The sequence below is a fragment of the Macrotis lagotis genome, chromosome 5 (genome assembly GCF_037893015.1).
Source record: "Macrotis lagotis isolate mMagLag1 chromosome 5, bilby.v1.9.chrom.fasta, whole genome shotgun sequence".
Classification (NCBI taxonomy): domain Eukaryota; kingdom Metazoa; phylum Chordata; class Mammalia; order Peramelemorphia; family Peramelidae; genus Macrotis; species Macrotis lagotis.
In genome coordinates this window covers 56,447,777-56,464,007 of record NC_133662.1, presented here as the reverse complement: position 1 = coordinate 56,464,007, position 16,231 = coordinate 56,447,777, and the positions used below count along the sequence as shown (strand labels likewise).

The window sequence follows — 16,231 nt, the reverse complement described above, 5'->3', positions numbered from 1 at the left end:
ACTCCTGACTCCAGGGCCGGTGCTTTTTCCACTGCGCCACCTAGCCGCCACAGAACCAAACTTCTTAATGCGGTGTGTGTGTGTGTGTGTGTGTGTGTGTGTGTGTGTGTGTGTGTGTGTGTGTGCATGCGCCACAACTCATTTTTTATTGCTGGGAAAAAATAATGTGATTACTTGTTAATGATATCTTGAATGCTTATTTACCTTCTACCTACACTTTTTTTGGAAGTTGAAATCTTCAAAGTTCACCCAGAAAACTGGTCTTAACACTTAGAAAGAATTAAAGATCTTTCTTTGTGTTTCTTTTCATTCTTTTACCTGGAGTTCTGAAAAGTATCCTTGGCCTAGAGACCACAAAATTCATTTTTTTTCCTCTTTAGGGAACCTGTTGGTTGATCTACCAATACTCTTGTTTGACCTTATCAGAGGGGGAAGAAAATAATAACCTGTTGGATTTTGGTATTTTTTTGCTAATTTCCTCTTGTATAACTCAGTCTTATCTTACTGGGGAGAAACAATGCTGATTCCACTAACCTACTTATGTTTCTTTTCTGTCATTTCAATGGTATCTACATTCTGATACTCTTTCTCTAGGTCACTGGTTCTACTTAACTGTAACTTTTTCAGATTAACCATTTCTTTTTTTTTTTGTCCTTCATTATTTTTTCTTCTTAAACATTTTATTTATTTTGAGTTTTACAATTTTCCCCCTAATCTTACTTGCCTCCCCCCACCCCCCACAGAAAGCAATTTGCCAAGTCTTTACATTGTTTCCATGGTATACATTGTTTCAAATTGAATGTGATGAGAGTGAAATCATATCCTTAAGGAAGTAACATAAAGTGTAAGAGATAACAAGATCAGACAATAAGATATCCGTTCCCCCCCCCCCCCCCCCAAATTAAAGGGAATAGGCCTTGGTCTTTGTTCAAACTCCACAGTTATTTCTCTGGATACAGATAACATTCTCCATTGCACACAGACCAAAATTGTCCCTGATTGTTGCACTGATGGAATGAGCAAGTGTATCAAGGTTGATCATTGCCCCCATGTTGCTGTTAGGATGTACACTGTTCTTCTGGTTCTGCTCATCTCACTCAGCATTAGTTCAAGCAAATCCCTCCAGGCTTCCCTGAATTCCCATCCCTTCTGGTTTCTAATAGAACAATAGCTCCATGACAGACATATACCACAGTTTGCTAAGTCATTCCCCAATTGAAGAACCTTTACTTGATTTCTAACTCTTTGCCACCACAAACAGTGCTGCTATTTTTGAATATTTTTGTGCAAGTGATGTTTTTACCCTTTTTCATCATCTCTTTAGGGTATAGACCCAGTAGTGGTATTGCTGAAATAAAGGGTATGCATATTTTTGTTGTCCCAGCTCCGTCAACAATGTAATAGTGTCCAATATTTCCCACAACCCTTCCAGCAAAGATCATTATCCTTTCTGGTCATATTGGCCAGTCTGAGAGGTGTGAGTTGGTACCTCAGAGAAGCTTTAATTTGCATTTCTTTAATAATTAGCAATTTTTCATATGGCTATGGATTGCTTTGATCTCCTCATCTGTAAATTGTCTTTGCATATCCTTTGACCATTTGTCAACTGGGGAATGGCTTTTTTTTAAAAAATATGACTCAGTTGTCTGTATATTTTAGAAATGAGTCCTTTGTCAGAAGCATTAGTTGTAAAGATTGTTTCCCAGTTTACTACATTTCTTTGGATCTTGGTTACATTGGTTTTGTCTGTGCAAAAGCCTTTTAATTTAATGTAATCCAAATCGTCTAGTTTGTTTTTAAGTGATGTTCTCCATCTCTTCCTTAGTCATAAACTGCTTCCCTTTCCATAGATCTGATAGGTAAACTAGCCCTTGATCTTCTAATTTGCTTATAGTATTGTTTTTATATCTAAATCCTGTATCCATTTGGATCTTATCTTGTAATAGGGTGTTAGGTGTTGGTCTAATCTAATTTTCTTCCATACTAACTTCCAATTTTCCCAGCAGTTTTTAATCAAAGAGGGAGTTTTTATCCCAATAGCTGAACTCTTTGGGTTTAACAAACATCAGATCACTATAATTGTTTCCTGCTATTGCACCTAGTCTATTCCATTGGTCCACCACTCTATTTCTTAGCCAATACCAGACATTTTTGATGACTGATGCTTTATAATATAATTTTAGATCAGGTAGGGATAAGCCCCCTTCTTTTGCACTTTTTTTCATTAAATTCCTGTAAATTCTTGACTTTTTATTTTACCATATGAATTTACTTATAACTTTTTCTAACTCATTAAAGTATTTTTTTTGGAATTTTGATTGGTAGAGCACTAAACAGGTAGTTTAGTTTTGGTAGAATTGTCATGTTTATTATATTAGCTCTACCTATCCATGAGCAGTTGATGTTTGCCCAGTCATTTAAATCTGATTTAATTTGTGTGAGAAGTGTTTTATAATTGTTTTCAAGAAGTTTCTGAGTCTGCCTTGGTAAATAGACTCTCAGGTATTTTATATTGTCTGAGGTTACTTTGAATGGAATTTCTCTTTGTAGTTCTTCCTGCTGTATCTTGCTAGTCTTTTATAGAAAAGTTGAGGATTTATGAGGGTTTATTTTATATCCTGCAACTTTGCTAAAATTCCTAATTGTTTCCAGTAGTTTTCTGGATGATTTCTTGGGATTCTCTAGGTAGACCATCATGACATCTGAAAAGAGTGAGAATTTTGTTTCTTCCTTCCCAATTCTAATTCCTTCAATGACTTTTTCTTCTGTAATTGCTTAAGCTAACATTTCTAATATGATATTGTATAGTAGTCATGATAATGGGCATCCTTGTTTCACCCCTGATCTTATTGGGAATGCCTCTAGCCTCTCCCCATTGAATATAATGCTTGTTGATGGTTTCAGATAGATACTGCTAATTATTCTAAGGAACAGTCCATTTATTCCTATACTCTCTAGTGTTTTTAGTAGGAATGGGTGCTATAATTTGTCAAAAGCTTTTTCAGCATCTATTGATATGATCATATAATTTCTGATAGGTTTGTTGTTAATATAATTGATTATGCTAACAATTTTCCTTATATTGAACCAACCCTGCATTCCTGGGATAAATTTCACTTGATCATAATGTATTATCCCAATGATAACTTGTTGTAATCGTTTCGTTAAAATTTTATGATTTTTGCACTGATATTCATCAGGGAGATAGGTCTATAATTTTCTTTCTCTGTTTTAACTCTTCCTGGTTTAGGTATCAGTACCATATTGGTTTCATAGAAAGTTAGGCAGATTTCCATCTTCCCCTATTTTTCCAAGGAGTATATAGAACTGGAACCAATTGTTCCTTAAATGTTTGGTAGAATGCACCTGTGAATCCATCAGGCCCCTGGAGATATTTTTTCTGAGCGAGTTCAATGATGTCTTGTTGAATTGCTTTTTCTGAGATATGGTTGTTTAGGTATTTAATCTCCTCTTCATTTAACCTGGGAAACTTATATTTTTGTAAATATTCATCCATTTCACTTAGATTGTCAAATTTATTGGCATAGAATTGGGCAAAATAATTCTAAATTATTACTTTTATTTCCTCCTCATTGGTGGTGAGTTCACCTTTTACATTTATGATACCTAGCAATTTGGTTTTTTCCTTTCTTTTTTTTAAATCAAATTGACCAGAGGTTTATCAGTTTTATTGTTTTTTTCCCATAAACTATAAAACCAATTTTTGGTTTTATTTATTAATTCAATAGTTTTTTTACTTTCAATTTTATTAATTTCTACTTTAATTTATAGAATTTCTAATTTGGTATTTAATTGGAGATTTTTAATTTGTTCTTTCTCTAATTTTTAGTTGCATATTTAGTTCATTGATTTCCTCTTTCTCTAATTTATTCATGTAAGCATTTAAAGATATACTATATCCCCTGACAACGACTTTGAGTGAATCCTATAGGTTTTGGTATGTTGTTTCATTATTGTCATTATCTTGGATAAAATAATTAATTCTTTCTATAATTTGTGATTTGATCCACTAATTCTTTAAAATGAGGTTTTTTCAGTTTCCAATTAGTTCTGGGTCTATATCTCCCTGGCCTTATATTACATATGACTTTTATTGCATTGTGTTCTGAGAAAGATGTATTCACTATTTCTGCCTTTCTGCAGTTGATCATTAGGTTTTTATGCCCTAGTACATGGTCAACCTATGTACAAGTGTCATGTACTGCAGGAAAAAAAGGTATATTCCTTTCTATCCCCATTCAATTTCCTCCATAAGTCTATCATATCTAGTTTTTCTAGCCATCTATTTACCTCCTTAACTTCTTTATTGTTTATTTTATAATTCAATTTATCTAGATATGAAAGTAGGAGGTTGAGGTCTCACACTAGTAGAGTTTTGCTGTCTATGTCTTCCTGTAGTTCTTTCAACTTCTCCTCTAAGAATTTGAATGCTATACCATTGGGTATATATATATTTCATATATATACATATATATATATATTCAGTATTGAAATCACTTTATTGTCTACTTTTAGGATATAGTTTCCTTCCTTATCTCTTTTAACACTATCTATTTTTGCAGCTGCTTTGTCTGAGATAAGGATTGCTACCCCTGCTTTTTTTCCACTTCAGTTGAGCCAAATATATTTTGCACCAACCTTTTACCTTTACTCTCTATGTATCTCTCTGCTTCAAATGAGTTTCTTGTAAGCAGCATATTGCAGGATTCTGTTTTTTAATCCACTCTGCTATTTGCATACATTTTAAGCGAGAGTTCATTCAATTCACATTTAAAGTTATAACTACTGACTCTTTATTAACCTCTATGCTATCTTCCCTTGTATTCCCTTGTATTTTCCCCCTTTCCCCCCATTCATCCACATTCCCCAATATTTTGTTTCTGAATACCACCTCCTTCAGTGTGTTTGCCATCCTATATCCATCTTCCTCCTCTTTCTTTCCCCTTTGCTTTTTCCCTTCCCTTCCTTCTGTTAGTTCCCCCTTTCCCCCCTCCCTCCATTCCCCCCTCCCATTTTCCCCCTTCTAATATTTGAAAGATTAGATTTTGTTTTAAGTTATCTGAGTATGTATGTAAGTTAACTTTAAGCCAAGTTGATGAGAAGATGATTCTGGGGTTTCTCATCTCCTCCCTTCTTCCCCTCTATTACCATAGGAATTTTGTAACACTTAATGTAATGATTTATCCCATTCAATCCCTTCCCTCCTCCCATCTCTTTCCTGTTCCCCTTTTTAAGGAGGAGGTGTTTTTAAATCATTCTATCTGAGTCATAGAAAATTCTGAGTATCCATCACTTCTAGCTAAGTACATTCTATCTAATAGAGTTACAATTCTTGAGTGTTATTAGAGTCTTTCTCCCAAGTAGGGTTATAGCAAGTTTCATCCCATTGGATAGCAGTCTCATGGATAAGTCATGAGTGTCCATCACTTCTGGCTAGGTATATTCTCTCTGTTAGATTTACAATTCTCAAGAATTATGAGAATTGTTTTCCCTTGCTGGGATATAGCCAGTTTCAACTTATTGGATAGCCATTTTTTTCTTTACCCCCCCCTCCTTTTTTTTAACCTTTTCATGTGTCTCTTGAACCTCCTCCTATTTGATGTCCAAATTTTCTATTTAACCCTGGTCTTTTCATCAGGAATTTTTGGAATTCTTCCATTTTGTTAGATGTCCATCTTTTACCTTGAAAAAGAAGGCTCAACTTTGCAGGATAGTAGATTCTTGGCTGCATTCCAAGCTCCCTTGCTCTTTAGAATATCTCATTCCAGGCCCTTTGATCCATGAATGTTGATGTAGATGGGTCCTGCATAATCCTTACTGTGGCTCCTTGGTATTAAAATTGTTTCTTTCTGTCTGCTTGCAGGATTTTCTCTTTTATCTGATAGTTCTGGAATTTGACCACAACATTCCTTGGTGTTTTCATTTTAGGATCTCTTTTTGGAGGGGATCAATATATTCTTTCAATAACTACTTTGCCCTCTGGTTCCATGATATCAGGGCAATTTTCTGTCACTAGATCCTGTAGTATTAAGTCCAGGCTTTTATTTCTCTTCAATGTTTTCATGAAGTCCAATAATTCTCAGGTTGCCCCTCCTTATTCTTTAGGTCAGTGGTTTTGTTGATAAGGTATTTTACATTTTCTTTTATTTTTTTCTATTTTTTGATTCTGTTTAACAGGCTCTTGCTGTCTCATGAAGTCATTAGTTTCCACAGACTCCATTCTATTATTAAAGAGCAATTTTCTTCATTTACCTTTTGCAACTCCTTTTCCAATTGGTCAATTTTATTTCTGAAAGAGCTTTCCATTTGACCAATTGAGGTTTTGAGAGAATTATTTTCCTTTTGCATTTGCCCAATTGAGGATCTCAGAGAATTATTCTTTTTTTGTATTTGTCCAATTGTATTTTCCAATGATTTGTTTTCTTGTTGAAAGGCGTTAATTGACTCTTCCAAATTTTCCAGTTGGTTTTTAAACTCCTTCCTTATTTCTTCAAGGAAGTCTTTATGTGCTGGAGACCAGATCATATTCTCTTCAGAGGCTCTAGATCTCTCTGAGTTAGGGTCTTTTCCTTCTAAGAATTTTTCTGTGGATCTACCTTTCCACTGACTTTCTTCATTTTGCTAAGACCTTGAGTTGGGGAGGGTCTGGTTCACAGAAGTTTAGTGTTGGGATCCCTAGAGGCTTTACTCACTGAATACAATATCTCTACCTGGCCAGTAGGAGGTGCTGGTTGTTTTCTCTGGAGTGTCTGTGACCTCGATTGAGGCCTTCTCCCTTAGCTTGAAGGGAGAGGTTGAAGCTATTGAATCCTTTTGCCTTCAATCAATGGTGGGCTTTACCCTCGGGTAGTTCTTCTGCTCACATACCTGTGTCAGGGCAGAAGTAGTCTGTAATTGTGTTTGTTCTAGGAAGAGGCCTCAGCCACAATGGAGGCGTGGACTTGGTGTTCCTCCGACCAGAGGAACCCAGGGATGGTGTCTGCAGCTCTGCTGCAGCAGAACTCTCACCCCAGCCCTGTCAGCAAGCTCCAGATGGTCAACACCAACACCAATTACTCTGCTCCCTAGTTGACCCAAGCCCCCATGGTGGACCAGGCCCCAGCCCCACCAATCAAGCAGGTCTGGTTCTCAGGCCCTCAGGCTCCCAGGGCTCCAACCCAGCCACTAATCAGGCTGATCCATGGCTGATCCACCCTCTGAGCCCAAACTCACTCAGGACCATGGAAAACAAATCCTGAGGTAGAAGTTCTTTCTCTTTAATTTTCTTTCTGGGTTTTATGGATTGGATTTCTGTTAAGAGGTTTGTTTCATATCATAGATGGGGAAAGATCAGGAGACTTTAGAACTGTGCCTGTCTTCTCTCCGCCATCTTGGCCAGAAGTCCAAGATTAACCATTTCTGAAGAAACCTTTGAGAATACCTGGGGAGCAATATGGTTGCTTCCATTAACAACTTGCTTTCTTTGCTTTGTGACCAATTTAGGGGGTTCCTGTGTTATTACTTTTTGACTTTTGGGAAGTAATAGAATGTGCCAGTAATCCTTTCACAGGAGTTTCTGTATAAGCTTTCTGAAGTATGGTATACACATTTTTTATTTGTTGTTCCTTAGTTTCTGTCTTCTTACAAGCATCTTTTCCCTGCTTTTACTGTTGGCTGTCATTACTTCAAGGTCTGTCAATTCCTTGTTTTTTTTTTTCATTCTTTTAGGTCTCTGTTTCATCCTTTTTATTTGACTCCTGGAAACCACCAGTCAATTACTTCTTTAACTTTTGGTCCTTAATCCCTTTTTCATTTACTTGCACTCCTTGAGCTGCTATTTTGAGTATTCAAGGGAACAGTTGTATCAGAAATGCCTATCTCATATGGAAAAAAAGAATCAGTACTCTTTCTTTTATTCATCTTCTTTCTCTAAATAATTCTTGATTTAGCTTTCTCAAAAGTCACAGCTGTCTCCTTATTCTGCTTTTTATCTTTATATCCTTTGTTTTGCAATTTTGATGTGGCAAACAAGTCTCTCTCTCTTTTTTTAACTGAAGCCTGTTCCTGTTCAATTGGTAATGCAAAGGAAGGCCATTAGGGAATATGGCTTCAGCAAGACTCTGACCAGTTTGAAGCTGTGTGGTATCTGAACCATGTGTTACAAGGTTCTCCTTAAATGGAATAGTCAGACAGTTTATGACTAATGAAGAGATGGAGAACATCACTTAAAAAACAAACTAGATGATTTCGATTATATTAAATTAAAAAGCTTTTGCACAGATAAAACCAATGTAACCAAGATCAAAAGAAATGTAATAAATTGGGAAATAATCTTTACAAGTAATGATTCTGACAAAGGACTCATTTCTAAAATATACAGAGAACTGAGTCATATATTTTTAAACAAAAACCATTCCCCAATTGACAAATGGTCAAAGGATTTGCAAAGGCAATTTACAGATGAGGAGATAAAAGCAATCCATAGCCATATGAAAAATTGCTCTAAATCATTAATTATTAGAGAAATGCAAATTAAAGCTTCTCTGAGGTACCACCTCATACCTCTCAGACTGGCCAATATGACCATAAAGGATAATGATCATTGTTGGAAGGGTTGTGGGAAATCTGGGACACTACTGCACTGTTGGTGGAGCTGTGAACTCATCCAACCTTTCTGGAGAGAAATTTGGAACTATACCCAAAGGGCAACAAAAATGAGCATACCCTTTGACCCAGCAATACCAGTACAAGGTCTGTACCATGAAGAGATGATGAAAAAGGGTAAAAACATCACTTGTACAAAAATATTCATAGCAGCCCTGTTTGTGGTGGCAAAGAATTGGAAATCAAGTAAATGTCCTTCAATTGGGGAATGGCTTGTGGTATATGTATGTCATGGAACACTATTGCTCTATTAGAAAACAGGAGGGATGGGAATTCAGGGAAGCCTGGAGGGATTTGCATGAACTGATGCTGAGTGAGATGAGCAGAACCAGAAAAACACTGTACACCCTAACATGGGGGTGATGTTCAACCTTGATGGACTTCCTCATTCCATCAGTGCAACAACCAGGGATAATTTTGGTTTGTCTGCAATGGAGAATACCATCTCTATCCAGATAAAGAGCCATTGAGTTTGAAAAAGTTCAAGGACTATTCCCTTTAATTTAGGGGGGAAAAACTGGATGGATATCTTATTGTCTGATCTTGTTATCTCTTATACTTTTTGTTTCTTCCTTAAGGATGTGATTTCTATTTCATCACCCTTAATTTGGGTCAATGTACAACATGGAAACAAAATAAAGATTGACAGATTGCTTTCTGTGGGGGGTGGGAGGAGAGAAGTAAGATTGGGAGAAAAACTGTAAAACTCAAATAAAATCTTTAAAAAAAATGGAATAGTCAAAAGCCCGGTTGGAGGACAAAAAAGACTCTTTTATCCTAGTCCCTAATGCAGTTCCAACCCCTTGGCCCTCTACCTATTGGTTAGATAGCTGGGCTCACAGTCTTTCTGTGAGTATCTAACCAATTGGTAGAAAGCATTTTCAAGCCTTATTTGTATAATTATTCAGATTTAGTTTTACCCTATCATAGAGAGAGAGATAATTCATTTTACCCTGTTAGAGAGATAATTCTGTATCCTTCCAAATATGGGACCAATCAGCACAGTGCTGTATAATCTTTGTATAATCCCCTGACCTTGGGGAAGTGGAAACTTTGCAACACTTGCTGACATGGCTTTAGGGAAAAGGAAGACTTATTGAAACCATAAGGGAGACTTTACTCTGTTATAGTCCCACTCAAAGGGGAATGCTTCCTATTTAAGAAAGGAGTGCTTTTTTGTCTGCTGGCCAATTCAAATAGTCTATCAGTAATTTTTTCATAGGCCAATGAAAGACAAACTCTTGTCCTTCACTCTACTTTTCCACTTTTGGTTTATCTTTGCTTGAGGAGGAAACCTTACCTTTCTTTCTTTTGCTTCTTATGGATGTTATATTGCATCTTATGGATGCTATATTATCATCTGATTCAGCTTTTAACAGTTCACTGTCCTCTAGGTTTCCATTTAATCCTCTTATGAAGTCTTCAATGGCAAAGGGAGTTTGTTCCAAATTTACTTCAAAGATACCTCTGACTATAGTATGCAGCAGAGTAGAATCCTTTGTCCTATCTGCAATTTTGCAGAGTGCAACAATAAACTTCAGGTTTGGATATGCTTTAAGCTCTTTGGCTTTTAGTCATTTCTTCCAAGTATATGTCAAAAAAAGTAGGACTTTGCTCCACAAGGTGCCTGACTGTCTGAGTGCAAAATTTCTTTCATTAGGTTACTCAGTAGTTTGACCTGACTTTACTTTCACCCATTTCTTTTTAATTCCTGGAGGGACTGGTTCAGAATCAAGTGCATTAGTATGTAGAACTTATCCAGGTGCATACTTCTATTCCAATCCACTTCATGGTTTGCCAAAAAGTCTGAACAAACAGGTGCTGGGTTTCTGTGTTCTGCAAAACATGAATGAGTTGGTAAATTATATTTCCAAGTTCTTCCTGTAGGAGACTTTTGTTCTGCAACCAAATACCGTAGAAAATCTCTTTCCATATTTGTAGCAATTTTTCATGACTGAAGCCCAATGTCACTCTGATTTTGGCTTGGCTGTAGCTCTGGAGCTTCTTCCCTGCATGGTCTTGAATTATCTTTTCATTGTTGGCCAACCACTGTGCTAGATGGATTTCCAAAGGAGGATCTAGGGCTGGAAACATGAAAGTGAATAGTTTATGAAGTGCCCAAAAATGTATAGTTCTTGTGAACAGGTAATTTAAAAAGGAAAACACTTATTTTTTTAAAGGACCTTGACCTTGACAAGTTGGGGAGTCTGGAAGAGAGTGATCATGAATGTAAATGGTCTACAATTCATTGTATATGATAACAGTAGCTATTATTTAGATAATCCATCAAGGTTTCCAAAGCAGTTTACAAATATCTCATTTCATCCTCACCATTACTCAGGCTTTGAGGTAGATGCAATTATTATATTCATTTTATATATGAGGAAACTGAGGCACAGGGTGTTTATGTGTCTTTTCCAGAGTCATACAACTAGCAAGTGTTTAAGGTTGAATGGTAGCTCATATCTTCCTAACTCCAAATCTTTTCACTGTGCCATCTAGTTTTCAGATGAGAATTGAAGCAAATGAGAATGTTTAGAAAGGAGGAAAGAATATTTGGAGGGAATGTGAAAACTCTCTTCCAGAATTTGAAAGACTATCTGTAGAAGAATAATTATCTTTGATCTGCTTTCCTTTCAGTACTGATTCTGGAGCAATGAGTAGAAGTTGCAACGAAGAAAATTTAAGCTTGGCAGAAGAGAAACTTTCCTAGCAAATAGAGCTAGCAAAAAGTAGAATAGGTTGCTTCAGGAGGTAGTGTGTGACAGAACAGAGCCTCATATAGGCTATACAAAACCTGTATATGTGAAAGAAAATTTTTAATGGGTGTGGCTTGGATCCTATAGCTTCTGATAAAATTCTGACTAGATTCTGTAACAAAGTAGTGGGTTTTATCTTATTTTTTAAAAAATTCAGGCCCCTGATGAATTCACAAGTGAATTCTACTAAACATTTAAGGAATAATTGGTTCCAATTCCATATAAACTCTTTGGAAAAATAGAGGAAGAAGGAATTGGAATCTGATAGGTTTGTTGTTGATATAATTGATTATACTATCAGAAATTATATGATCACATCAATAGATGCTGAAAAAGCTTTTGACAAAATATAGCACCTATTCCTACTAAAAACACTAGAGAGTGTAGGAAAAATGGACTGCTCCTTAGAATAATTAGCAGTATCTATCTGAAACCATCAACAAGCATTATATTTAATGGAGAGAGGCTAGAGGCCTTTCCAATAAGATCAGGGATGAAATGAGGATGCCCATTATCACGACTACTATACAATATCGTATTAGAAATGTTAGCTTCAGCAATTAGAGAAGAAAAAGAAATTGAAGGAATTAGAATTGGGAAGGAAGAAACAAAATTCTCACTCTTTGCAGATGTCATGATGATCTACCTAGAGAATCCCAAGAAATCATCCAGAAAACTACTGGAAACAATTAGGAATTTTAGCAAAGTTGCAGGATATAAAATAAACCCTCATAAATCCTCAACTTTTCTATAAAAGACTAGCAAGATACAGCAGGAAGAACTACAAAGAAAAATCCTATTCAAAGTAACTTCAGGCAATATAAAATACCTGGGAAGCTATTTGCCAGGGCAGACTCAGAAACTTCTTGAAAACAATTATAAAACACTTCTCACAAAAATTAAATCAGATTTAAATAACTGGGCAAACATCAACTGCTCATGGATAGGTAGAGCTAATATAATAAACATGACAATTCTACCAAAACTAAACTACCTGTTTAGTGCCCTACCAATCAAAATTCCAAAAAATTACTTTAATGAGTTAGAAAAAGTTATAAGTAAACTCATATGGAGAAATAAAAAGTCAAGAATTTACAGGGATTTAATGAAAAAAAGTGCAAAAGAAGGGGGCTTATCCCTACCTGATCTAAAATTATATTATAAAGCATCAGTCATCAAAACTGTCTGGTATTGGTGGACCAGTGGAATAGACTAGGTGCAATAGCAGGAAATGATTATAGTAATCTGCTGCTTGATAAACCCAAAGAGTCCAACTATTGGGGTAAAAACTCTCTTTTTCATTAAAAACTGCTGGGAAAATTGGAAGTTAGTTATGGAAGAAACTAAGATTAGACCAACACCTCACACCCTATTCCAAGATAAGATCCAAATGGATACAGGATTTAGACATAAAAAACAATACTATAAGCAAATTAGAAGATCAAGGACTAGTTTACCTATCAGGTCTATGGAAAGGGAAGCAGTTTATGACTAAGGAAGAGATGGAGAACATCACTTAAAAACAAACTAGATGATTTCGATTACATTAAATTAAATTAAAAAGCTTTTGCACAGATAAAACCACTGCAACCAAGATCTAAAGAAATGTAGTAAACTGGGAAACAATCTTTACAACTAATGTTTCTGACAAAGGACTCATTTCTAAAATATACAGGGAACTGAGTCATTTTTAAAAAAGACATTTCCCCAGTTGACAAATGGTCAAAGGATATGCAAAGGCACTTTACAGATAAGGAGATCAAATATTCCATAGTCATATGACAAAATTGCTCTAAATCATTACTTATTAGAGAAAAGCAAATTAAAGCTTCTCTGAGGCACCACCTCACATGTCTCAGACTGACCAATATGACCAGAAAGGATAATGATCATTGTTGGAAGGGTTATGGGAAATCTGGGACACTATTACATTGTTGGTGGAGCTGTGAACTCATCCAACCTTTCTGGGGAGAAATTTAGAACTATGCCCAAAAGGCAACAAAAATGTACATACCCTTTGATCCAGCAGTACCACTACTGGGTCTGAAGAGATGATGAAAAATGGTAAAAACATCACTTGTACAAAAATATTCAAAAATAGGAGCCCTGTTTGTGGTGGCAAAGAATTGGAAATCAAGTAAATGTCCTTCCATTGGGGAATGGCATAGCAAACTGTGGTATATGTATGTCATGGAACACTATTGCTCTAGTAGAAACCAGGAGGGATGGGAATTCAGGGAAGCCTGGAGGAATTTGAATGAACTGATGCTGAGTGAGATGAGCAGAACCAGAAAAACACTGTACACCCTAACAGCAACATGGTGGGGGGTGACAATTAACCTTGATGGACACGCTTATTTCATTAGTACAACAATCAGGGACAATTTAGGCCTGTCTGCAATGGAGAATACCATCTGTATCTAGATAAAGAACCTGGAGTTTGAACAAAGTCCAAGGACTATTCTCTTTAATTTAGGAAAAAAACCCTGATAACTTATTGTCTGATCTTGTTATCTCTTATACTTTATGTTTCTTCTTTAAGAATATGATTTCTCTCTCATCACACTCAATTTGGATCAATGTACAACATGGAAACAATGTAAAGACTGACAAATTGCTTTCTGTGGGGGTGGGGTGGGGGGAGGGAAGTAAGATTGGGGGAAAAATTTTAAAACTCAAAATAAATAAAATCTTTAATTAAAAAATATTCAGTCCCCACTAAAACATTTAGTTGATTCTATAATATTAAATTTATTTGGTGTTGGTTATTTTTATTCCATTTTATACTATTTGTTTTCCCCATTTCTCACCCTTGGAGAGAGAAAATTAAAGTAGATTGAAGGTAATGAATTTTTCTTTCTTATATTAATAACTAGTTATTGAATTAGGATCAAGGTTTTCCCCCCTTTCTATATCTTCATCCAGAAAATAACCAGTGTGGGAAATCTTTATCAAAGATGTAGTCAGGGGGTGGAGCCAAGATGGCGACAGGGAGGACCTTCTCTCAGTTACTCTGAAGCAAAACTTATAAACTAAGGACTCTAACTACATTTTCGAGAGACAGAACCCACAGAGGGATCCAGTGAGGCAATTCTCCAACCCAAGGTATACTGGAAAAGAGTGGAAAGTCTCGGCTCCACAGGATCGGAGGGGGTGGCCCACCAGAGGGGGTGGCCCACTAGAGCAAAGGAACTTCAGCCTCCTGGAGGCAGCCCCAGGGTGCTCAGAGCGGCGGCTCACAGCAGAGGGGGGCAGTTTCCTAACCTACACCGGGGAGCACCAGTCACAACTTAGGGAAACAGTGGGGGGGGAACCTCTTCCAGAGCAAGCACATGAAGCCCAGCCCTCAGGACACACAGCGAGCAGCATGGCCGCAGCAGCCCAGATCCAGGGACCAGAAGCAGGTGGAGCCAGTAAGCAGGAGCCCACAGGGAATGAGCCCATTGAACCTAGGGAGGGGAGTGAAGAGAGAGACTGCCAAGTGCTGCCCTCTGTCCTTGGAACAGGACTCTGTGGTTCTGACCACATTGAGATCTTGATGGTAGTCTAGGTTCCCCCCATAGAACAGCAGGGCTCCCCCTACCTCAGTCGCATTGCAGAGCGGGAGCGCTTATGGTCATTCACAGACCAAGAGGGAGGACAGAGTCTCACACACTGAGATCCTTGTGGGGGTGTCCCAAAAGCTCAGGAAGCAGCCCCAAACCGGGCTCAGGCTGGGAAAAATGAGTAAGCAGAGAAAAAAGAGGAACACTATTGACAAATACTTTGCCTGTGATTCCCAGGAAGGATCAAAATATTCAATCTGAAGATGAGGAGTACAAGCTCCTGCATCTAAAGACTCCAAGAAAAACAGAAATTGGGCTTAGGCCATGACAGAGCTCAAAAAAGACTTTGAAAATCAAGTGAGGGGGCGGCTAGGTGGCATAGTGGATAAAGCACTGGCCCTGGAGTCAGGAGTACCTGGGTTCAAATCCGGTCTCAGAGACTTAATAATTACCTAGCTGTCTTCCGGCCAAGATGGCAGAGAGAAGACAGGCACAGTTTTAAAATCTCCTGATCTCTTCCCCATCTATCACATGAAACAAACCTCTTAAAAGAAATCCGACTCAAAAAAACCCAGAAAGAAAAGCCAAGAGAAAGAAGATCTACCTCAGGATTTGTCTCCATCAGGAGCTGTGGCTGAATTCAGGTGGGTGAGTCTGGGCTCAGAGGGAGGATCAGCCCCGATCAACCAGACTAGCAGCTGAATTGGAACCAGGAGTCTGAGGGCCCAAGAGCTGGACCTGCTGGATCAGAGGTGGGGCTGGACCACGGGGGGTGGGGGGGTGGGGTGTGAGTCTTGTGGGGGAGCAGAGGTGCTGGTGTTGGAGCTGTCCCCCTGGAGATCCTGGACAGGGCTGGGGGGAGAATTCTGGAGCGGGGGAGCTGTGAACACCATCCCTGGGCTCCTCTGGTCTGAGTCCCATTACAACTCAGACTTCTCCCCTAACAAACAAATGCAAACTACTTCTGCCTCAGGCCCAGGTGTGTGAGCAGAAGAACCAGCCCAGCTGAGGAATGACCTCAGGCCAGGGTAAAGCCCACCATTGATTGAAGGCAAAAGAATTCAATACCTCCAAATACTCCCTTCAAGGAAAAAGAGAGGGCCTCAACCAAAGTCACAGACACTCCAGAGAAAGCAACCAGCACCTCCTACTGGCCAGCCAGAGAAACCGCACTCAGCGAGTAAAGCCTTTAGCAATCCCAAGCCCCTGTGAACCAGCCCCTCCAAAACTCAGGTCTTAGCAAAATGAAAAAGGGTCAGCGGA

The 16,231-nt window shown here is 37.8% G+C and overlaps 2 pseudogenes; both read right to left on the bottom strand.

The window, feature by feature from the left end:
• Positions 1-280: 280 nt before the first annotated feature.
• Positions 281-8,222, bottom strand: LOC141489273 (uncharacterized; annotated as a pseudogene).
• A 1,558-nt stretch (positions 8,223-9,780) lies between these two features.
• Positions 9,781-10,758, bottom strand: LOC141489272 (ribosomal RNA processing protein 1 homolog A-like; annotated as a pseudogene).
• Between the last annotated feature and the right edge of the window lie 5,473 nt (positions 10,759-16,231).